Genomic DNA, 341 nt, shown 5'->3' with positions numbered 1-341 from the left:
CCTAAAAGCTATATTATAACCAACCCTTCTCAGAGGATCAGTAATTTTGCTCAATGCGCCAAATTTCTGAGTAACGAATATAACCTCCACTAATTTACGCTTCTACGCCCAAATATAGGACACCAATCAGAGATGTCGCTAAAACCTTTAACATGTTCTGATAACTTAGCATCTAAAATGGGTACTTCGGTAAATTATATGTTTGATAGAAGAAAAAATGCATATTGATAAGCAATGCATGATGCAAATGAAAGTATAAAGGCAATCAAGGTGATTCAATGTCAATAAGGGACAACCAGTGATACGGTGAAGTGAGATAATGAGAGAAAGGGAGAGTAATG

Source organism: Penaeus monodon, chromosome 31, assembly GCF_015228065.2.
Source record: "Penaeus monodon isolate SGIC_2016 chromosome 31, NSTDA_Pmon_1, whole genome shotgun sequence".
NCBI classification, from domain to species: domain Eukaryota; kingdom Metazoa; phylum Arthropoda; class Malacostraca; order Decapoda; family Penaeidae; genus Penaeus; species Penaeus monodon.
This window is presented reverse-complemented; position numbering follows the sequence as displayed.